At 40.9% G+C, this 24,390-nt stretch overlaps 1 protein-coding gene across 4 annotated transcripts in view; it reads right to left on the bottom strand.

Annotated features, from left to right (window-relative positions):
- The window catches only part of SLC4A4 (solute carrier family 4 member 4), a 221,139-nt gene that overhangs the window by 119,860 nt on the left and 76,889 nt on the right, over positions 1–24,390 (bottom strand). The window lies entirely within an intron of this gene.

The following is a 24,390-nucleotide window of genomic DNA, read 5'->3' as shown; positions in this document are numbered from 1 at the left end:
AACTTGGGTAGATTATCCAATTCCTACACGGGAAGATCTATTTCAGCACAAGGGCTGTATGGTGGGACCATGCAATCCTTATCATACAGGACCATGGCTTCTCTTCCCTTTCTGATGGACAAACAGAAAGGCAGTCTCCTGCTATACGTACCCTGGTACCTGGAGGGCCAGGAGCAATGTCAGAGCTATCAGTCTGTAAGCTACCAGCCACCACCTCTTCTCACATGTGGAAAGTTACAAAGCACTCATGGCATTGGTACTTTAAACTGAACTTTTCCCAAAGCCAAAGCAAGAGACAGACCTCTTCAGCCACAAAGCACAAGTGACCGAGAAACAGAAACTACATTTCTCCACTGACTTCCCAACCACCACCTGCTCCTCAGTTAAGCTGGAAAGTCACAGGAGAAGACACGCAAGTAGAGCATCAAATAGTTACTTCTTCAAAACACAGTAATAGAAAATTTGTTCATATTTTTTTGTCAAAACATTTGCCTTTAAATGTTTTACTGATAAATTGATTTACAAATTAACAACCAATACTAAGACACACACTTTCCTGCAATCTACCAAGAATATAAAGAAGAGTAAGACAGCACTGAATCAAGAACAAGAAGTACGACTGATTCTAAAAACTAGTGCAGGTAGACTTGCTGAATCCACATGAGAATCACTAGCTAAGCATCTCAGCCAAGACTATGCACATGTGCCAACTACTTGATGACAGGGGTACCTCATCTACAATAAAGAAATAATATTACTAGCAGTTGAATTTTCTGAATTACCTAACTTATTAAAGAAATTATATGGGTGTAAATATATTTACAAGTGTGACCTGGCTGCCAGGATGGAATGATAAATTCAATGCAAAAGGAATATTAACAGTGTATCAGTTGAGAATCAACTTTGAGAAATCATGAAAAGTACACAGCCAGATTAAAATTCATTATTACTTGCCAATTTGAATCCCTGACTAGAAAAGGCAGTGGTGAAGCACTTGTTTTTCATGGCTCCAGGATGAATGAGACCTTACTCCTATCAAAGAGGGAAGGAGCAGCTCAAAAGCAAGAGGCAGTGGTGAAGCTCTAGAATTGAAAGATATTCACTGAGAATGCACCATGAGCATGCCAAGATGCACATGAATCCATTTCATGCATTTCAGACTGTAGAATTCTAAGTTTTATTTGCATATGCAAATACTGAGAAGGGACTTTTTTTTTTTTTTTTTTTTTAAATAAAAGCTTGGCTTAGAACCTACTGAACTTTTAATAAGAGACATGGAAATTATGTTAAGGAATACACATCTGATTTTCAGAAGCCTTGAATTACAATTCCCTTCCTTTTCCTACCCCTCAGTTCAAAGTATTTGCTTAAAAGTTCTATGTAAATACAAGCCCCTGCAAATACAGAGCAATTTCCTCATTTCCCAGTCCACTAAACCAAAGTGCTATGCAAACTTCAGCAGAGACAGAACTTCAAACAACATGAGTATCTGCCATTTGAATCACCTTTACAGGGGTCACTGTCATCATATCTTGCTATGTCACTTACGCTGAAGATGTCTGGAAGAAGGAACATGAACTTGCTTGGGGACCTCATTCATTTTAGTGAGTACAGGACATTCAAGGCAAAAGAGCTGTTTGGTGTCACAAACAAACTGATAGATCCCTGCTACAACAACTACTGATGAGGAAACATAGCCTATCAACTTGAAAGTAGTCCCCTGTGAAGGATCTGCACAGAGGAAATATTGCAGAAAGTCCTCAGCTGTCTTTTACAATGTGTTTTTAAACAGAGTTAACAATTTTAAAACCTTGACTGATGCAATAGCATATGTGAAGTCAAACTGAGGACAGCACACGTGCTCACTTATCAACATCAATCTGTTTTCTTCCTCTGTGTTTTTAGTAAATGGATGTTCATGCAACAGCAAATTTGGAAGAAAAAAAGATTATGAAACAAATCTGCCAGCAATCTGCTGTGCATTAACTGCTGTACTTAGACTATACCAACACCTCTTCCATCCCCAGGCCGCCACTTCTCAGTATCCTAATGATGCTAAGGCAACTCTACCACACAGAAAAGTACCTTCAGAAGAAACAGGATTTTTACTACACATATCCTGCACATGCTTTAAAGAAAGGAAGAGGTAGAAAGTAAGTCAGAAGTTATTTTCCAGGTGTTTCCCAACCTTGTGGCAGTCAATAAGGCACAAAGAGGGAAACTCTTTCTGAAGCCACTCCCTCAAACACAGCCCTCTCCTGCTTGATTCTGAGGTGAAGTCAAACACTTGCAATTAACACTACATCAAAATATACTTCACAGACAAAAGATTTTAAAAACAAAAAAAAAAAGTATATATATATTTAAATACTTTCATTTCCACCCAATCCCCTAAAGAGACAGGGAATTGTAAGCAATAAACCTCAAGGATTTCTGGCCTAAGATTACTGCATTCAAAAGCTGTCCTCAACTGGAGATTCCCATTCAAAGCACATGCTTTGCATAACTGAAAATACATGACCTGGGTAGGAAGCAAAATATTTCTTGCAAAACATTTACTCTTCCTCTTGCTATGTCAAATCTGTCCTTCCTAAATGAAGGACACCAACCCCACATTATTTGAAGAAATGACACACCAGATTCAATTGGAGAAGGATGTTTGGACAAGTTAAGCACTGACTTTGTTTCAGAAGCCTTGGGCTTCCAAGAACAAGCAAATCCTCATCAGCATCATCAAGTGCTCTCAGGACTTTGAGTGCCTTCCAGTGCCAGTATGGAGAGAGGCACCACTGCATTTTGATTTGTCTAAGTCCCACCAAGCTCTCCATGTGTTGGAATTACCATCTAGATGCACAAGGGAGCCTCCGGCCTGCCACATCAGTGCTGGCTCTTAGGTCCTTGGGGAGACCCTAAGGAGCCCTGGCATTGTCCAAGTTCAGCCCAGCAAGCTTAAGAATGAGGCTGTGAGTGCAACACACCTAACACCAACTCCAAGTTCCTTACAAAATGAATAACAACAACAACAACAACAAGCCACAGCAACAAGAGAGGAAAAAAAAAAAAAAAATGAAGGGGAAGGGAGAAAAAAATAAAGCCCAGAACTTCACTCTGCAAATGGCAACCTAACATCAGAAACCAGGACGAGGATTACTCAAAAAACACACACAATCACAGAAGCAGCAAGAAAATTGACTGCAAGTGAACTGCTTGGGAAGTGTATATGGAAAGCTGCTGAATCTTGGGGTGCCTACAGCCAAATACAAATACATGTCTTTGAAAATCTAGGACCTCTCTGACTGTATGTGCCAGATGGAAGAGAACCATTCCACACACAAGTCAGTGTCAATAAGGTCTGCTCCTGAGACAGTTAACTGAAAAGGATTTGCCAGTTCAATTTCCTTCCTTTCCAGGGCACACACATGTCCTGGCTGTTTAAAAAATACCACACTTTTCAGGGCATAACCGAAGAGGCAGATAACCACATTAGATAATCACACAAACAAGCATGTGTGGGATATTACCAAAGTTCAAAAATTGTGGTGTTAGGATTTTTTTTTTCCTCCGAGATACCATTAGTCAAAGTGCTGTTCACACTCTGCTCAAACACCAGATGCCCCAGCCAAGAGGCAGGGCTGTGGATGCCTCCTCCATCCTTCCTCCCACAGACTGACTTGAAGGAAGCCAGATTTCCCTCCTGATATTTTCATGAGCAGCACTGCTTTGCTGCTTTTTCCCCAAAGGCGTGCAGTGATGGCTACAGTGCATGGATGACACCTGCAGAATCCAAATTTGTGACAGAGAAGAAGGTAGCAAACAAGGACACCCTTTCTTGCACAAACTGCTCAGCACCATTCTGATTTCAAGGGCATTTGGCAGAGCACAAATACCACCTGATGCTTTCCTGCATCCACGCAAAGGTCTCAAGGTCTCTCAAAACCAATGTAAAGTTATGTAAGATCATAGAATCATAGAACATCCCAAGTTGGAAAGAACCTATAAGGATCAAGTCCGACTCCTGGCTCCATACAGAACCACACAAAAATCCAGAGAATTTGGTTTATTCCTTGCTTTGCTAAGATGTTAACAAATCCCCTGGGGCTCTGGCTGTTCCAGTGGACAATAACAGAGCCTCGCTCAGTTTCCATCACATGCCAAAGATGCACCAAGATAATCAGACATGAGGCCTGTGACTACATATACTGTTATCCTAAACTGGTCACCATTTTTAAATGTACAGATAAGTTCATAAATGTTTTTCTCATCTAACAGGAGTTGGAAAAAAAATACAATTGCTTCCCTTGAAAGCCAGAAGGAATCTAAAATACTTCTAAAAAGCTGCAATTACTAACAAATACTTCACAAGTGGACAGGCTTAGGTCATTAAAATGCATCATCTATTAATGTTAGTGAAAGTAAAGCTGTCCTATGATTCAACCAAAGGAGAAAGTGACTCTGGTACAGCGCATAACTCCTGGTTGAAGTCACCAGGCAGGTGGCCTGCCTGCTGCATTTGCTCACATGGCCACTGATGACCTGACTGAGGACAGAGCTAACCCTAAATGCAGGGTGTCCAATCTCTCCCTTTGAGCTACTACAGCCAGATGGACCCTCGGAGCAAATCAACACATTGGTCTGTTTCCAAAATGTGCTGAAGACAAGCAAGCTTCAGCCAAATATAATTTAACTTCTCAAGTCTCAAAATTTCAAGCTGACCCGTGTATAAATATTAGACTTCTCTGCCTAAAGAAAATAGGTGAAAAGAAATACAAGCATCTTTTCTGGTCATTCTCAGCCTCATGATCCATAATGTGCTGTAAAAATAATCATTGCCAAGGGTTCAAAAATGATGAACCAATATAAGCATTTATTAATGGAGTGTTTACACATTTGTTAGATAAAGTACTACATGGCATTCCTGTAATCCATAAACATGAAAATCCCTCTTCTCTCCCCAGAAAGTAATCTTGTCTGTAACTCATTAAATGTGCATATTAATATCACTTCATCTTTTGATAGGTCTTTCTATCTTCAAAGCCTTTCAATTTGATTAAAGCAGCCACATTCCCTTTTGACAACAGGAATGGACAGGTTCTTCCCCAAAGCACTGCAACTTCCATTTCTCTGCCCTGTTCATTTATGTGCCAGTTCACTTGGCAAAAATGGCAATAAACGTAGGAACTTTGATTAATACACTTCTTAGCTCTGAAAAGTATGCAATAACTGCAGCAGAATGATGAAGGAAATACCTTACTCATATTCTTTTTCTTTTTTTTTTTTTTTATTACAGTTTTGCTAAAAAATTGCAAAACTATGAGATTAGTCACAGGACAATATTAAAAAGAGTTTAGTCATAAACCTGTAGCTGTAGGTATAAAAGAGTAAAACTTCAACTATTCTGCCAGCTTCCAAATGACATTCAGCTGCCCTTGAGGGGTATGCACAGCCTTCCAAGCATTCACATTTAGCCCCAGAGGGAGATGAAAGTCACCTGCTTCTGGTGCAAAATGTCAATTTTGAAAATACAAGTAGAAATGGATCCACCAGGCTATTTTCTACTTGAGAAAGTCTATACCTTCTTCTCCAGCAGGGAGAAGGAAACATTCACCACAGCAGGATGAACACAGCTCTGGGGCAGTTCCAACCAAAAGGGCTAGGAGACACGCAGTGACCATCAGCACCTCCTGCTGTACATTTTTGCATAAATCAGAATTAGCCTGCAACTGAATCAACACTTTCCAGGGACATGAGGTGCTGCTCATTGCCCTCACATTATCCTGCTCCAGAAAAACCCCAGCTCATAAAGATCATCTGGCCACAAAGATTTCCCCTTTTTGCAATCCAGAATTCAACAGTGAGAAGCTACAGAGACACCCAGCACGCGCTTTAGTGGCTGGGCACTAAGACAAGGAAACACAGGGAAAACGAGAATGCTCCTCTACAGTAATGATAAGAGAAAAAAGCCCTTTTCCATTTCTTTACTTATAAAGGCAGATTAGGGTGAGCCACAAATTGCATGCTGGCTACTTCCCAGCGAAGAGATAGCCCTGCTCAACTTTCAAGCATTAGTTTACAATAAGCTTTGGAGGAGGGGGAGAGGGGAACTGCAAACCTGAACAAGTCTGAGGTCATCCCAGGGGTGGGCAGGAGGCAGGGAGCTGACACTCAAGCTACAGTTCTATTTATGCTCTGCACTCACACTTAAAACAAAATAAATGCTTATTTGGTTCTCAAGTCCCATTCTCACTAGCAAGTGAGCTAAGAAAAAGGTCAAAGGACAGCCACAACCTCTACCAGAAATAGGCAACTGGCAAAGGAGTCCTGCTTGCATCATCCCAGCATGTAGGGCAGCCGAAAGCACACCCTGAAATCTGGCCACTCCAATGTTTCCCCACCTAGACAGAGCAGCTTTAGTTCAGCAAACTATTTATATCAGCAATCTGCACAGCACTTCAACAGATGCTGAGCTTTAAATATGGACTTAAATCTTCTAGAAAACAGACAGGCTTAACTATCTAAGTTACATTTGTTTCTTGGTGCTTAACTATCTAAGTTACATTTGTTTCTTGGTGCTGACCCAAATCACAGCTCTCGTTCAACCTGTGCTGCTCCCACAGGTGCTGACAGACAATGTGCTGATAAACCTCAGCTAGTATCACTAAAGTCACATAGAACATTATGGCAAAGTGAGACCAAACCCTAAGGTTTGATTTTAAAGATGACATCTTAAGTCCTCTTTCCAATAATGAGAGGTCCAACAATCAAAAAACACCAAACTTATTTATCCCAAAACATGGTTCTCTGCAGCTGGAAGCTTCTTATTTATTGCCAAAGCATTAAAGGAACCCACAAGAGAGAGAGCAATCTAAATTCGAAGGCAAGCAATTAATTAAAAAAATACTGCATGTTTTACAGGTACATGCATTTACATATTACATCTATATTTTAAGCAGATCAGACACAATAATTTCAAGTCCTCCCCTTTCACCACTGGATAAAAGCCACAAAGGCATAGCTGGAATGAAAACCAGAATCAGAATTACGAAAACAGCAGTATATATCTGTATGGATACCAAGACACGTTCATTCATGAGATTTTTAGCGTGTCACCTCATTCCCTGTTCCATGCTATAAGGCTATCCACACAGCTCACTCCTGGGAGCTCTAAGAAGCTGCCCAACCCTTGTCAGCAGGCCAAAGTAAAAAATTTTCCAAGCAGAAGTTTAGACCGTGAGCTTGATACCTGAGCCATACAGCTGACAGCATTTCACTCTTAAAGTCCACATGAATAATTTAAGTCAGTGCATTCTGTGGTTACATTAGCTGCTTCTTTTGCCTTTAATCAGCAGATGTGATTCTGTAAGCCACAAGTCCATTCCAAACCAATCCCCCCATGTATTTCTTAAAGAAGACATGAAACAACTGTTCTGGATGGTACTACTTTTCTTCCTCTAGGAATGTGGGGTATGTTTCAGTTCAGCTTTAATGCAAAGCCTAGACTAATCCCTCCAGAGAGCTTTAGCTAGGCTTTGCCAAGGAAACAATTGTTGCCATTAAATAGGTTTGTGCTGTTTGGTGGTGAGCAGTTTCTTTCTGCAGAGTGAGCTCTCATTCCCACGATGAAATGCATGCTGGAATGAAGTCACTTGACTACATTCTTGACTATGTTCTTTTTTCTATAGACTCATCCTTTAGAAGTTTCCCATCATAGGCAATTTACATAGGAACAGGCTGGAACAAGAAAACCACGATATACAAAGAAGGCAGAACAAATCCCAGACAGATAAAGGGAAACCCAAATAAGAACGAGCAGTGTCAGACATGTTCTCTAGGAATACCCAAAGCACAAGGAAGAGCTGGTGCCCAGCCGAATACTCAAGTCAGCACCCTGCCTCAAAGCAAGGAGCATGAAGACTTCCTCTTCTCTTCAGCATCTGGAGCAGAGACAGCAGAACCAGGCAGGTTTGCAAGATTCCCCAGAAGGCTCTATAAGGCCCAAGAACTGAGAGGTCAATGCCACACAAGCAATCATCCCACAACTGAATCTTCGCTTCCCTGAAAGTTTCCATTGCCTTCAGACTGGAAGCCATGCAGTTTTGTGCAACTTCTGCCAGTTCCTCTTTGGGAGCAGAACTTCCCTAAAACAGCTCATGGAACTTTGTGGACTTATCTCCCAAATTTATTCTTGGGACAAGAATTTGAGTGACAAGCCACCCTCAGTCACAAACCACAGCAGCCATGAAATGTTGGACTATGAACTACTGTGGTCACCTTACAATACCGTTACCACCTCCTATTGAGACACCACCATTCACTTTGCACAGCACAGTCAGCATTTTTCTAAGAAGTGAGGTGCAATGTCACTGCAAAGGTAGAAGGTGCAATGTCACCGCAAATGAAATGTGCTACAGGGCTGTCTGTTGTGAACTCTTCAAGCTCGTCTTTATTTTAGGCAGTCTCAGCAGGGAATTCAGCAGGCTCATCGCTCTCCACAGCTCACGGGGACAGGTTCACTCATCCAGACTGCAGGTCACAGCAAACCTTAATTTAGCTGCCCTGAGATTCTGACAACTCTCTGTCCAGATTTGGTAAATGTCCTCATCTTTGAATCTCGGGTTTTCAACATAGCTTTTCTGACTGCTCTGCACAGGATGCCAAGTATACACAGTTTCTTCATTTCCAGCAAACTCTTGCTGATTGATGTATTATTTAGTGTGTATTATTTAATGTGGTATTATTTAGTGCGTGTCCCCTTCTCTCCTGACTGCTGAATCGCCTCCCAAGAGCTACTTATTCATTTCAAAAGTTAAAAAAGTTAAAATGAAAACTCCCAAATGTTAAAGCCCCCAAACACACAATGCTATCAGCCTTTTCAGCCAGGGACCAAAATGTCATTGTAGCACTACAAACTCGTGTAATTATCACATTTTTTATAGACATACAGTTAATCTGTTATTGTATCTTCTACCACCCCTGTCAGACCATATTTGCCCAATGCTCCTGCAGGGACAAGCACTCTGAACCATACTTAAGTTATGATGAGAGGCTCTTTTATGCTGAACGTAGAGCTGACTCACTGCAGAGCTCAGTTCTCTCCTTTTAGATGCAAACACGTTTTGATACACGTTTTCTGCTCCATTTTGTATTTCCACCACCACTTAAAAACCATGAAATTTGTTTGGTTCCAAGCAAGCAAAAGCGTAGGTTTAACAGAACTCAAAGTAGAAAATAAGGACACACACTTCACCCAGCAAAAGAAAACCTCTCAGCTTCAATACACAGGAGCCAAGCTATTAATCAGCCTGAAATCCAAGCCTAATAAGTCATATCATTATCTAAGCACTCGTGGAGCACAAAGACAACAGAGAGTAACTGCTGGAGGTCTCCATGGATCAGGCTGCTCAAAATACCTCTCCTTTCATGCACACCCATATAACTCACAGGATATTATATACCAGCAGCTCAGCGCTAAATCAAACACCCCTCCTTGGCTGGATGAACTCAGTTCCCATTACTGTATTTAAATATCAAGGCCTGTAGTTAGACGCAAGAATTGAACATGAGCCCAATACCACGTTGGGACCAGTCCATTCATATTTTTCCTTGTAAACAGAAGAAAGGACTCTGCTGATTTATGCATATTTTTATTTCCATCTAACTGCTGATGTCTACACTGCACTTCCAGTGATTACGCAAACCATAAGGCAAAATATTCCAAAAGGGATCTGCATTTTTATAGATGTAAATCTAGCATTACAAGTACAAACACATTTGTAAATAATATCTCTGATTTCAATTAACATCTGTTTTTCTCCTCAGCTTTTGGATGACCATAATCTTCCCCACACATAATTTTGATATATTTAATCTCACTAATCAAGTGAAATGAACTATCTAAGTTCATTTGGCAGAGAAGAAATCAGCAAATAAATCCTAGCAGAAAGACAAACTGCCCTGCCTGTACAGCTCTTGGGTCAGGATTCATAGCACAGCTCTCAAAGCTTTTGTTTCAGATATCATACGGAATTATTTTACTGAATATACCATTTGTCTGGAAAACAGCGGACACTAGTGAACAAGAAAGGAAATCACTTGCAATGATTGATGTACTATGGCTGAGACTTTTTTTCAACCTATCTTGTTTATACTTCAGGTTTAAGATTTCTTGCTGAAATCTGAGTGTCCTTTAGCTTCCATTACCTTTGGCAGTGGTTCTTTGGCTTTCAGTTCTGCACACCACCAGTGAAATAGTTCAATTTTGGCCTACTGGAAAGTCAAAGAGGTAAAATTTAGAACAGATAAAAGAAAAGGCAGTTCTTGCTTCTTGCTAAGTTGTTGTTTCTTCAAGGCATGAACACACTTACAGCACAGCGTCTGCTCCAACACAACAGAAACTCCACAGAAAGTTCAACAGCCCTAAACAATTCTAACAGAAAGCCAGAAGTAAGTCCTTGGACAAGATTCACAGCTGCTGAAAACAGCTGGAATAAAAACTTTTCCTCAAAAGCATTTCTGAGGGTAAAATGAAGCTTATTTTAATGAATGGTGACAGAAACATTTATTTTAGAGTTTGCACTTACTCAAACTGAAGCTCCAACAAAGCTCAAAGTACTGCGATACTCTGTAAAGAGGCAGAAAGACTGATATCTCTGCTGTCAGCAAGGTATTCTGTATGCAATTGATTTTCTTTTCATTAACACTCCCATTTTGTCGTAACAAACTATTGGTATCCAAGTAAAACAAGTTTTTGGCCTTGGATCTCTGGTTCTCCCTCAACACACTTCTTAATCATCTGATTCCATAACAGCTTCCTTGTGCAATCAGAATTATCTGCATCATCTTTGTGCCAGCCTGATTTGAAGGAGGAGACAAATGAGGGGGATGCCAAGAGAGGAAGGGAAAAGATCCAGAAGCAACTGGTATTAGGAAGATGCACTGCAGTTCTATAGGCATCCCTACACTACAATTTTGCTACATCTATTGATCCTACTCATTAGATCAGCAGCATCTGCTACCATCCAGACTGTAACCATCTGTGCACTCATTTCCAAACCCCAGAATCCTGACTCCAAGAGGTTAGCTGGTCATTGGAAGAATTCTGCTCACCTCCTGGCATGAGTGGAGGTGTCTCCATGTCACAGGCATTCAGAGCCCCTCTTTCACACCTCCCTACCCTCTCCTTCCACTTCCCCTACCAGTTGAGCTCAGCTATGTCATGAATATCAGTCCCTCCAGAAGTTGCTAACCAGCCTTCTTCCTCATGCAGAAGCAAAAATTGATAGGAAAAGTAAATCTTCAATAGCTCTGATGAGTAAAAAGCCAGGGGAGTGTGGAATGAAAAGAAGAAAGAAGGAAATGACCACAGTTTCAAAAATTACTACATCATGGATCAACATCTGGAAAAGTTCTAATAGTTACAGTTCAATGAGGTTTAGGAAAGTCAACAGAAAACGCAAAGCAGGGCTTATAAAAGAAAATCTCAATTGTGGTTATATGTGCATTAGAGGATTCTGCACTGAGTGTACATGAGGATTTTCTAAGAATCAAGCAATAATTTCCCCTCTTTTCATGGAACATGACCTGATCAGCTTAGAGATCTATTTCTCTGCAGTGAGAGACCCTCGTGCCTCCCTCCATCCCAGCATCAGTACCGACAATAGTCAGAGACCTTTCTTTCTGTGAGGCTTTCTGGAAATTCATCTGTTTCAGGGTTGCCTTTGGAAATAGCCATTTTTCTGCACTTGCATGTCTATTCCCTTGGTTGCCAGCACAGTCACACTTGTATCAGCTGCAACTGGTTCAGTGTACAGCAAATTTGGAACTAGCTCTTTTCAACCTGTGCAATGAACAACATATGCCATCTTATCCTGCATCCTTTTCCCCACCTCTACTTTGGGGATGATGCGTTTTACGAGCTGGTGTCACTACGGGCATCCTATGCCCTGGTTTGCCCGGAGTACATCTGGAGTTCAGATGGCTGCTGCTTTTGCATTAACTCCAATCAATGAAGCTAAAATGCTACAAAGGAGATTATCATCCTGGGGTACCTGGTTTTTGTTTTCACTCCTAGGCATATGGTTTGCATTCCTGCAGACAGAGCTGCACCGCTTCAGGGAGCATCTCTCCTAGATGATACTAAACATCTCATCATCCTGCTAGAACTGTTTGGCCTACTAATTCCGAGTGAGTGTTTTGCCTTACTGGTTTTAAGAAGAGGGCGTTCTTTTGAGGATGGTGGGCTAAAGCCATCTGCTTAACAGCATGCTTCACATTTACTTCAAAGGAAAAGAGTCTCTGGGGAGAAGGGAGGAATTAGACCATCAGCCAACCTGTATAAGCAAAAGGCCATAGTGGAGCAGCAGTCATCTCAACATCATTTTGAAGTCTTACTGAAATTCTAGTGCCTGCACAACTCTTTTCTCACCAGGAACACCTGCTCAAGTTTCCTTCCCTTGCCTGAGTACCTAAAACCCATCCTTTGGAGGACCTTGAAATTCTGCATGCCACTGGCGTGACCAACTCATACTCTAGCCTGTCATTTTTTCTGTCTGGGGCAATAATGGCTGACTACAGACAACAGAAAAGATCTAATACTCAACTTCACCCCTAAGTTAGTAAGAATGATAATGACAGCTACTTTTTCCCTTGTTATGAGTACAGTACTTGTAAACCAGCATACGCTGTATATACATCTACAACACACATATCCAGATGCAATGTGCTACCACTGCTGCCCACCAGTTTGCCTATTTATCAGGAACAAAGTCATCCTTTCTGGTAAAGTATGAGTCAGAAAACTCACGCTCTGAAATGTATTATATAAAACATAAGGGAAATGTTGAAACTGCTATCAGGTTCAATGGGCAAGTCCAGTGTTCATGCTTTGAAGCACTTCAACTTCTTGTTTACACACACACAGACACTTGGAGCTCTGAGATTTTTTTGTTCCCACACTGTCCTCCAGATTTGCATAGTGTTTAATCCCAAAAGGGCAGCTTTAGAGTACCAAGCATCACCTACACAGTTCAGCCTTTCTCAGCTATGGAAATATCTTTGGCTTAAAATCAAAATGCTTCTACATGAGATTTTTTTTTTTCCACATGGTAAATTCCTTAGACTTTTCTGTCCCTTAGTAGTTTCACGTGAAGGCACAGAGCAGAATTAGGCAAAGAATTAAGGTGGCTTAGGTAATTACTGCGGCACATGCTATCAGTTCAAGACAAAAGATTAGTACAGTGAGCTTCTAGTTAAAGGAGGTCTTCCCCTGTACTGAGAAAGGAATTGTCTGCTTTTTTTTTTTTTTTTTTTTTTTTACTTTGTCCATCTAAAACAACAGTTATCTGAATAACGTACCATGTCAAAGCGACAGCATACAGCTCATAAAAACTTCCCAGAGGCACTTTCTCCTCTTATTTAAAAACTGAAGAAATTTTAAGATGGAGTTGAAGAACCACTTACAGTCCAGAATACAGACAGCAGCTCATCCTGTGGCTTTAATGGCAGCATAAGTTTTATACTGAATTACTTCCCCCTACATCTGGCATGATAAATCATGTCACCTTTGGTCAAGACAGATTTTTAACAATAACTGCCTGGTAAAGAAAAATGCAAAGATCATTCTTAATCCAGAATGGCTTACTCAAGAAGTTGCAAGCAAACCACTCAGTTAATCAGGACAGAAGTGATGGCTCAATGGAAATATTTCATATCACTCATACCTAGACCAAAATGAAAAGAACGATTCATCATTTTATTTTACAGATAATTTTCTCTGCTATGCCCACACCCCATTTATCAAACATTTTATTATCTTATCTCAAACTTTGCACTGATTTATTTAGTATTAACCAGCTGTGTTCATTGATCTTGACCTTCCTCTCAAGGGGAGGTTGCTATAGGAGAATTTTAACTTTCACTTAACTAAAAATGCTTGTACCAATTCTTCAATTTGCAAAGAAAACTTAAAAGTACAGCAGAACTGCAACAGTGTCAGGATGTGAAAACCAGAAGGCACGCTGAAGCAACGCCGCTTTTGTATTTACGTTTCATATAAATCATATTCAAATTAATCTTGTGATTCCAAGGTCATGAATTTTGATCACATGATGTTGATAATAACCTAAGCTGAACTACTCAACAGCTCTACTATCTTACATTACTATGGTAATTTTGTGGTTTGTTTTCTAACAAAGATATCAGTGGAGGCAGGATGACACTGTACCTTTAAATGTACCACCCCTATAGATAATCCTCGTCAAAAGCACATTATCATTTCTCTTGAGAAGGAACAATCGCATTCCTTGCCTCCTCTTCCACTGCAGTAGCTGCTCATCTCAGAAACTTTCAGAAATCTCTGAAAGCAGAATTCAGACCTGCACAGTTCATCCCAGCCTTTGCATGGGTGGAAAATGCTTTCCTGCGTACTCATGTTGCTCCAGGTCCAGGCATTTGTGACTGCTTCACAAGGGCACATTGCAATGCTGACTTGTTAAAACTTCTTCAAACTCAAGTCACTTTTAAACACCAGTCTGATCACAGCCAAAGAAACACTGATACCATAGAAATAAAAGACGTTTTCTAAATCCTACATCACACATCCTTAAGTCACTTGAATAAACCTTTTGTAACCCAACAAGCCCTACTGCTTTACTGAAGTAGCTCCCAGCTGAGAACACCCTCAAAGGTGACTAACACAAACACATTGCTGCCATCTGAAACACAACTCACAAGCAAAAAAAAAAAAAAAAAAAAAAAAAAAAAAAAAAAAGCAAAGTTTGAGTAGGCCATTTCAGTCTCTGCATTGAGTTTCTTCTAAGGAACTGTGTGAGACTGCAAAGACAGGGATGTTTTTGTGTGTTTTTGGCTAAGTAGTCCTTCCTTTCCAAGGGAAAGGAAGGACACGTGAATGGCTGGGGGAAGACGATGTAAAAACCTTAAATGTTGCTGCAAATAAAACTTACTGACTGTGCAAATGAGAAAGATGTTGGAGGCGAGCTGAAGAGTTCAACCAGGGAAAAACTGAGTGCACAGACACTTGTGCACACGGCAGTCTGCAAAGTGCCCTTTGCACAGCACTGTGGTATTCAGTGTGAAAGGAGGCCCATGAGATGAAGCTTTTATATCCCTTTGGTGTTCAGTCTCTTGTCCTCACTCCTGATACAGAGCAGAAGCCTGGTGGGGAGAGCTGAAATTGTCCCAGAGAAGAAAGAGAGAAGGTAGAAGAACATGGCCAGCAGAGTTCAGAGCTTCAGTTAGGCAGGAGGTTTCTCCAAGTCAAGGACTTGCCAGATTGAGATGCAAAACTGTGCCCACAGAGTGACAACCAGAAGTGACAACATGGGAAAAGCTGTTAGATTAGGATGAAATTTATTTTCATTCACACAAGATCCTTGACATAACTGTCCCTTAGAAGAGTTTCGACTGGGCTTTTAAGGCTTGCCAAAAGCACACAGGGTAGCTGTGGAAGGGCAAAGCTCAGATGCCATGTGTTCCATCCAAGCAGGTGTGCCCAACTCCTTCCTGTGGGTACTGGACCGATATCTAAATTCAACTAGGCCTAATGAATACGTAGCTTAATTCAGGAACACCACTCCTTTTCCTCAACTCAAAAACAACCTGGGAAACGACCCTAGAGGGGAGGCACCAGAGGCAGTCGGTATCTTCCTTAACAACCAGCACTGCCAAGAAAGATTGCTTTCTGTTAATATGCATGGGAGTCTTGGTACACACTGAGGGAGGAACTATTTAGCCCTACCTTTTATCACACATATCCAAAACCTGAACTTTGCAAGGAAAAAAATCTCATTAGTTTATTTCCCAGCTGTCACAAACAAGGGATGAAATCTTGGCAAAGACACAGAAGTTTCACTCTATGTCAGAATGAGATATTAACATGCTTCAGTAACTACTTTAGAAAATACACTGAAAGTGGAAAAGCAAAAAACATCATATATTGGGGGTGCAAGAAAGGGCAGTGAATATATTAAACAGTGATAAAAAACTGCACTGATTGCTTACCCAGAAATATCAACCAAAAAGCAGTAGCTTGCTCTTCCCAGGTCCTCCAGAGCATCTCTCTCTGCCTGGCACCTGATGTCCGACTCACACAGCCCTGCTCTCACAACTGCAAAGTAAGGGCAAAATCTGACCACAGTGCATCCTTCTGTACTGAAAGGCCAATTTCAGCCATGCTGAAAGGTGGGTGGTAGGTGTAAGGGAAGTGTAAAGTGTTTAAATCAAATCTAATACTTGTAAGAAGCCCTTAAGTGATTAGCTCATAAAGAAGCCTGGTTGAAATAAGGTTAAAAAAAAAAGTTCAATCAAGCGGTATTGCAAAGTAAGCAATTATTTTAATTAAACGCCTGAAAAACCCTGTATTTTTACCAGGAAAACAAGAAACCTTTGAAAGTTAGATCCAGCCTCACATCACAGTGTACCGCCATCCTATAAAAGTGCTTCAGTGAGAGCTGTAAGAATTTGCAGTTATCAGAATAGGGCCAAAGAAACCGGAAGAAATACCATCCAGAAAATAACTCCAATCCTTGCCAGTGGGAAAACAATGGGGGTAAGGGAGTTATGTTTAACTGCTGCTCAGAACACCCTTCTCCTGTAAATGTTACTTCTCTGTCACTCCCACACCTACAAGACATCTCTCCACCTGCCAAGCAATTGAGTGTTAAAGTAACTCCCTGCCTCCACATCTTTCCCTGGGATTTTTTGAGGTCACAGTGTCTTTCCTGAAGCCAGCCATAAACCCAAAATATCCTTCTCGAAACCTAACGCTTTGTAACCCTTGCAGTGAAAGGCAAGAGGGCTTCCTGACCTTACCACTTACAGCTATTAACTGCAAAATGAGTCAATCCGCCAGGGATCAAAGGTGTTTGACCTGCTGAAAGAAGGTCCCTAACAAAATACTCAGCCCCAGAAAGCAGCCATCTTCATCCTGCATGGTCAGATGTGCAGCAAAGTCATGGAGAGGTCTCTCCCTGCATTATGCAATCTCTCTGCACTGTCAGAGCAGACAAGAGGGCTGTGTCAGCACGCAGTACAGTGCCCAGCTGCTGGCTATGCACTTACAGGCAATGCTGACCTCCTCACCTGCTCCCTTCCCACAGCCTACCTTCCCCTGAGCATCTTCCCATGCCCTTCACCGTTTACTCAGCCAGCTGCACCCTAACAGTCACTCTGATGGGCCCCCAGCTATGCAGAAGGCATGTTTGCAATCGAAGCAGTAATTATTGCTGTGTTTATGCTCTGTGTGACCTAAATGCATTATTTGTAGTGTTAAGAGATCTGAGGAGCAGAGAAAAGACATGCTTCAACTGACTTTACCACCTGGGATAAATTTACTAGCTTGCTGCGTAGCTCCTGAAGACCAGAACACTAATGGCACTCAGATTCCCTTACATTTATGGGAAAGTCCCCTGATCACCTCTATGTAAAATATGGATATCAAAAATCAAGATAGTTTGCCATCCTTCCTGGTATTTTTTCAAAGACTCTCAAAACTGCTCTGGCTTTGCTCTTACGGTAGTCATCTGAAGCTAAAAGCTTTTGAAAAATCCAACCACATGTACTAAAGAGACAGAAAAGAAATTGGATTGATGAAAAATCTAACAGCAGGAATGCAAAGAGGAATGCACCCTCGGACTGTGCTGCATATGCTTTGCCAAGTAGGGCCATTTATTTCAATCCTGTAGCTCTCTCCTGCTATTTATAACTGCTGGTTTAATGAACTTGTGGGGTAGACACCAAGCCTGAGCTTTCCCAAATTGATATTTAAATATTCCCGCTGAATTAATTCTATCTTACAGATGGAGTTCTCCACAGTTAGACTGGCAACTTCCTCTCCTCACTGGAAATCAAATGGGACATCCTCCACAATACAGGATCTTTGCCTGAAAAGCAAGCACTACAAGCTGGGATGTGTTACCCGAAATTTAGATTATTATAAATCTTACTGCATGTGAAGAGGTAGGATGTCCATTTAAGAAAAGCCGAAGAGATAACAAATGCATTTTTTTGAAGACATATAAACCACCTCACACTCAAGCATAAGACAAACAGGAATAACTCTGTAAATGTCCAAGATGTGCATTTTGATGTGTAGTCTCTGGCTCACGCTGCAGGCAGGTGCACCTACAAATTGGGCTATCTGTATTGTAGTGGAATCACCAATCACCTTTCTAACAGTGCGGTGTTATTACTTTTCCATTTTGTGTTCAAGCATTCCTGAAAAGAAGTAATTTTGTGCTGAAGAGTTGCAAAGTTTGCACCTTGTGAAGAGAGGTCTTCAACAGAATGCTTGAAAAAACTGTCCAGAAAGTATTGCTGATGTCTCTAATCCCATTTTCTATAGGTGGTTTCCAATAAACCCTCATTGCTGTCATCGAGGCAGTGCCACAGACAGTCTGCTGCCTGTGCCTCAGCACAAGGTGGGCTTTCTGTAGACACGAATACTCACTGTGTCACCAGAGAGACTCATGGTGAGGGTTCCCTACCTACTGAGTTAATGAGGCATATTTGCATACCCGAGGCAATGTGAAATGTTTCACGCCTTGCATAGGCAAACTGTTTAGAAGAAGGGGCATTGAACAAAAAGGCACAAATACCTCAGAAAGTGATGGTTCTGAAGATCCGTGAAGCATAAGGTGAATAGATTGTATCTGACCCACTGGTGGGACAGTTAGTTCTCCAGAAACAGCTGGATGTATGCTCAGCAGGAATTATGGATGTGATGAAGCACTTAAAAGAATCAAGGGCACTACGGATTCAATTGGGATTTCAGCCCCGAGGTGGGCCTTCTTAAGATAAAGATCGTGTTGTCAAGTGAGAGAATGCATCAGAAAAAAGAGTAGCTTGGCCTCAAGAGATCCCTGGCTGGTATACTGTGAAGGGTACTGCTCTGAATAGACAAAAATAGTTCCAAAACTATCTCTGTGCACACAGAGTACCACTTTTACGTAGGCACTTACATCCATCAGATGACATGAAGAACCTAAAGGGCCAAAAAAAGTATTCATTATGCAAGAAGCAAAACAAGATGTAAAGGAAATTAAGGATACTAATGACATCAATTTTGTTGCATCCCACAGCAGCCAGAACCAACAGATGAACTGTTGTACTTGGATTAAAAATGAAAAAAGCCTCCACTTAAACAAATCACCATGGTGAATTCATGCTACAAGATTGCCTACCACAAAATCTTTTACATCCCTGAGGCATCTCGATAAACCAAGCACAGATTAACCACCTTTCAGAAAATGGTGCCAACTGATGTTAAAGGATCTGTCAGGCTCAGACAATGCATTATAATTACAGTTCTTTCTCCATGTAAAACATCCTACCAAGCACTATTTAAATGCAAGTATTCATCAGTACGGACTTAGTACATGTACCTAAAACTTACAGCAAGCTTCAAGAAGGCCAGATTCTCAAGAGTTCCACCTTTCCTATCACCAGGTTATACAGAATTCAGTTTTGAGAGAAATATGCCTTTTAAATAAGAATTATTAAAAGCTACATATTAACCCATAGCCCAGGAAGAAGCCATCTGTATGGGGGTAACGGGTTGCCTGCACAGCAAATCTGATCTATCCGGCCCAAACCTCACCTTCACTGTGAGAGATCACCATCCAGAAAGACAGCACAAGCCTCAAATAGTACCTTAATAAAATGACTCTGCTGCAATGGTTTTCTCTTTCAGCACAGAACTTCTCCTAACTCACATCTGAGGCTTCAGGAGTAATTTCAGTACTGAAACTTTCAAGAACTCGGCGGATGGAAGAGGAATTTCTCTCAGCAAACTGTAAACCTGTACAAACCTTTGATGGGATGACACATCATTCCCTTCCCACTCTCTCTTGCTATACAAGTCCTCTAGAAACCACACTGACAGACAGATCCAGATTTTCAACCTTGCTCCCCTGTTGCTGTTTTTGTGTTCTGTAAACAGAGTCATAGCTACACCCTTCAACTGGTTTAGAAAACCTTCAGTAAGCCTAGCCCTCATGGGACCATGTGCAGAACAGCTGCCATTAACAGTGTAAAATGAAAGATGGCCTCAAATCACAGCTACTTATCTCTCTGAAGATTTTCCAAAATGTATATTCTGCAGTTCTATTTAAACATCTGTCACGTATTCACTTCTGCCAAAATCAGATTGTGTTGTCTTAAAGGATGCAGGTCCTAGGAAAATACTATTACAAATTGCAGGTTATCAGTTTTTCAGGTGCCTCTTTAGTACTTGTTGCTTTTAAGTCTGTGTACTTGCTGAATCCCCTGCCAACGCTAACTATCACAGTCATTTTTGATGTCTGACACTGAACAAGGATATGTGTTCTGTAATGCCCATTTCCAGTACACTGCAAATATTACATTTCCTTTCCTCCATCCTACTTTTTTAAAGCCTTATGCTGAATTCACACAAATCTCCCACTTCAGCAACACTGATTTTTTCAGATCCACAAGTAGTTTTTAATTAAAACAGTCAGTAAGCCGTATAGAATCACAGAGTGGCTCAACATCCCACAACTTGTGGCATAAAACTTTTACACTTGTCCAGTATCAGTAACATACCAGGAAAATCTAATCTCATTGCCCTAATTGCAAAGGGAACTGCTTAAGACTTCATCCTGGTCTTTAGAGGGGAAGAGGAGGATAAAGACGTGTGAATGTGTGTGTGTGTGTTCATATGCATGTAAATTCCTATAATTAGGATGAGGATGAAGTTGCCTGATATTTACAATTGAAGAGCAACAACAGCAGACATCTTATTGTTTCATCAAAGCAAGCTGCTTCTTTATCCTGCTTCATTGACTCTGTTCCAATGTCCTGTTTTCATGTACTCTTGAACTTAAGTCAGGTAGCCAACAAGACTTTGTGGTTCTGAAGAAAGAGAACTCAAGGACCTGAGATGCGGTGATCCACTTGCCTATCACCTTCTTTCCAAAAATTGTGAATGAAGGCTCTTCTCCTCAAATCTGCAAACCATATCAACAGCTCTGCAAAATTTTACAAAGCAGAGGAGTGAATATCATTTTGCACCACCACAAAGCACAAAAGAGCCATGCCAACACCTTCTCACTTCTATTTTTTAAACTGAAAAATGAAAAAAGACAAAAGGAAGTCACGCCTCTAGTTAATTTCATGAAAGTTTTGAGAATGTTTATTGCTATTTTGGCTTTAAAATCACTCTGAAGAATGGAGGATTTTCAAATATTTTGCAACATATGTTACTGGTATCATTTTGGTGATTATTTTACATAAAATGCCTTGAGGCATAGTATTGCAAGCTATTATTTATAATACCAATCCTAGACTACAATTTTGGAAAGGGCCAGGCGTTTTTATAGTTTAAGGCTTTTTGCTCTCCATTGCTTTGAAATCACTTTTGCCTATAAAAAGGTTTTTACCCTCACCACCGAATTCAGAGTTCTGAATATACACTGACAGTTTCTTAACTTCCAGAAGTCGTTTGCTTTGCAGATAAACTAAACAACAAGAATTTTCCATTCTTCCAAAGAACCACACATTTTCTACCTCTGTTTCTTCTAATGCTTAAGTCTGTACCATATTTGTCAAGTACTGTTATTCCAAACACAACATCAGTTTCAAAATGGAGAAAGATCTGTATCTTTGTTATCGTGCTGAGCGTCTAAGGAGCACAGGGTTGGTCTAGGTAACCCAAGCAAGCTCCATACAAGCACTGGTGTTTCCACGAAGAGTTTCCTGCAGCTGTGTACACCAACATAGTGTCTACAAGCTGCCTGCTGCTGCAGTGCTTACCAAAAGACATGCTTCCATTGGGTATGAGCCACCTCAAACAAGTACCAGGGAGGTGAGCCAAGTAAACTTGGAGAGCAACCACACATTGAGAAGAAACCCCTTCCCAGACTAACCGGAGATGCACTTCCTCATGGAAAAAATCTCTGCATGGCTGTGGGAAAGAATGAGGAAGAGAGAAAAGGGTCAGCTGGCAGCCTAGCAGAAAAAGAAGCATCTATCTGCTTTCCTTTTTCCTTCCTTTTCTCACTCCTTGCAAGTAAAGCAAACTATATCATCTGCCTTGTATCAAGATGAGCAATCAGCTGACCTGAGGAGGCGGAACCAGGCTTGACACCACTGCACATGCCAGCTGACAATTTTCTGTGGCTTTTCACTCACTTCCAGCTGAGTCTTCCCTCCAACCCACCACGATGGTTAACCAGGACTGACAGAGGATGTGCCTAAAATTCTAGCAGGTCAATATCACAGACATTAGCACTGCAAAACTACTAATTTTCTCTCTGAAAACCCAATTTTACCCAATCTCTTTCAATATGCCGTACTTCTCCTTCTGCAGGTCAGGTATTCTAGAAACAATTCAGTGTTCCAACTGCATAAATATTTATTTTCTCACTCTCATATGTGTTTTAAGCAAGTAAGAAGAGGCTATTTAAAGCCTGCTTAAAGTAATGAAATCACACACATTTTTCCCAAGAATACTTCCATGCCACTTTCCTGGATGGTACCGAATAACCACTGCTAAAAGTTTATTTCATTCTTACTGGTTGTAATTGAGAAGCAAGGCCAGGCCAGTTTGAGCGGCTACTTTTAGAACTGAGGTGCTGGTATACCTCACCTGGAGCAGGGATCTGTAACAGTCTGCGGTTAAAGGAAGCCACATTTCAGCTAGCACCAGTGTCAGCAGTCCTGCCTGAAAACAAGGGCGTGAACCAATTTTCTCTCTGAGCACAGAGACGGCCCCCGCAGGCCTGGAATACCCTGAAAGGGCTTGGAGCAGGAACATCGCCTTAATACCTCCTCCTCCTCAGCACATCACACAATATTCCCATCCGGGTTTTTAAAGGAGCGAGGCATCTTTCTTAAGCAATAAGTTACATTAGGTAAAGTACACATGTACCCGTTTCATTTGCTTAATTCTCTCCAGATGGGAGAGTTGAAGGTTGTTTATAAAATCTCAGAGCATGGTTTGCTTGGCTGAACAAGACATAGATTTTATTTTGCTTTTTTTAAAGAAGTATTGATACTTCCAAACTGCACCGATTCTCAAATACTAACGTGTAACTAGACTGGTTTTGAGCAAGAACAAAATGTTCATAGGCAAATTTGCATTTATGGACTGACTGCTTGCTTGATTCCATCCACAGACATGTTTCATCAGGTTCGTTTCTGTGGTACTAGCAGTTTGACGTCCTGTTTCAAATCCAAATTTGGGAAAAATCTGATCACAGGGTTTTTACCAAAGAAGCTGAGAATCAACTTCAGGTAAGATATATAGGCTTAGACTTCACAGATCAAGAAATAAAAGAAATGTATCAAATAAAAACACGACTTAAGCTTTCTGCTCAAAAAACAAAAGTTCAGAGTACTGTTTAGACAACTTAATTAATAGAGATTTCACAAGTCAGTCTTTACATGATTGTCCTTATATCTGAAGACAAACTAAGAATTATATTCCATCTGGACTGACAATTACTTGGCCAAGCTAATAATTGCAAAAAACAACAGAGAAGTAGATACGTAAATTACTGTTTTTGTAGACTCAGACACAATGCATATTTCCCTGAAATGTTTGGGTTTCCTTAATTTAAAATTGGGGTTTGCTTGCTTTAAAATATAGTTGAGAAAACAAAACAAAAACAAACAAAGAAACAAACAATCAAAAAACCCAGAATATATGAAAATCTTCCAATGCTAAGAAAAAGATTAAATTATCTCACCATTCAGTCTCCTCATCTCACCAGTAGCTACATAAATGGCACTTTCATTTTACTGTCTCATTATGCTTTCATACACATATTATTCCTCTCTGAATAATTTCTGAAGACAGTATCTTATACATCATACCTGCCACACAGTATTAATTGAGTCTCGGTTTTTGCCAGGTCCCTGAAACTTGCAGGAATCCAATACCATTTTTAGTGGTCAGCATAGGTGATAATGACTAGCCCTGGTCACATCCAGCCAAAGGAACATTATGCAAAGGCCATTAACACAGCTGTCCCAGCAGCTCTTAATCCAACAAACTGCAAAACCCTCAACTCTTCTATTCTCAGATCCCTTAACAGTGGGTTCAGGACTTCTGCTTTCCTTGGCATCCAGCACAGATTTTTTTCTTCTCTGAAGGCACCAAAACATTGTGTACCCCAAGTGTAGATCCAGAAAGACTGCACAGTTGGCCTAGCTCTCTGACCAGTGCCATCTCTTCATAACTATTCATCAATGTAAAATAATGTTGGGCATGTTAAGCTAATGTTCGCTCTCCCTGAATCAGGCCTGGTTGTCTCCAACCTCTGCATTTCCCATCTTGTTTCTGCTATTTTCTTTTATTTTCCCCCATGTAAGAAGAAAATCAAAATCCAACTCTTCCTCCACTGGGGCCACACTGCA

The sequence above is a fragment of the Meleagris gallopavo genome, chromosome 4, assembly GCF_905368555.1.
Source record: "Meleagris gallopavo chromosome 4, MGAL_WU_HG_1.1, whole genome shotgun sequence".
Lineage (NCBI taxonomy): Eukaryota > Metazoa > Chordata > Aves > Galliformes > Phasianidae > Meleagris > Meleagris gallopavo.
This window is presented reverse-complemented; position numbering and strand designations above follow the sequence as displayed.